Consider the following 573-nt stretch of genomic DNA (forward strand, 5'->3'; position numbering starts at 1 on the left):
CCCCATAGTTTGTTGTTTTGTATCTGCCGTTTCCTCCCAGGGTGTCCACTGTTGTATGGACATGCGGGACAGGCCAGCCCAGGGAATAACGCTTGGCCCACTCGGAAGCTGTCCTGTGGCTAACAGGGTATCCCCCATGCTTCTGGAGTTGGAAAAATCATAACAGAAAGCGGCTTTAGCTGAATTGTCAAAGGCCACAGTCTATGAATCCAGCCCCATCACTGTGATGCACGTGATTAGACCCACACTGAGATGAGCACTGCCATGAGTCAGGGATGGAGGATTATGTCCCAAGGTTGTAAAGGCTGGATTCTAGCCAGACTAATGTCAGTAGAATTATTCCAGGTTTAAACAAGAGCAGAGTTTGACCCAGAATGTGGAGAGTGGTAGTGAGGAAATGGCAAAGTAGGGGGCTGATAGGCTAACAGCAGACACCACCAATTTGGTCATCTTAATGCAGTCTCTCTATACAAATACACATCACACATCATTTGAAAGTTTTGTATGTCTACTTTAAGATGAGGTATGATGTGGAGCTGTCAAGTGGTGCTGTTACCACAGATATGGGGATAA

Source organism: Terrapene carolina, unplaced genomic scaffold (genome assembly GCF_002925995.2).
Source record: "Terrapene carolina triunguis isolate 2854851 unplaced genomic scaffold, T_m_triunguis-2.0 Scaffold32335, whole genome shotgun sequence".
In the NCBI taxonomy this organism is placed as follows: domain Eukaryota; kingdom Metazoa; phylum Chordata; order Testudines; family Emydidae; genus Terrapene; species Terrapene triunguis.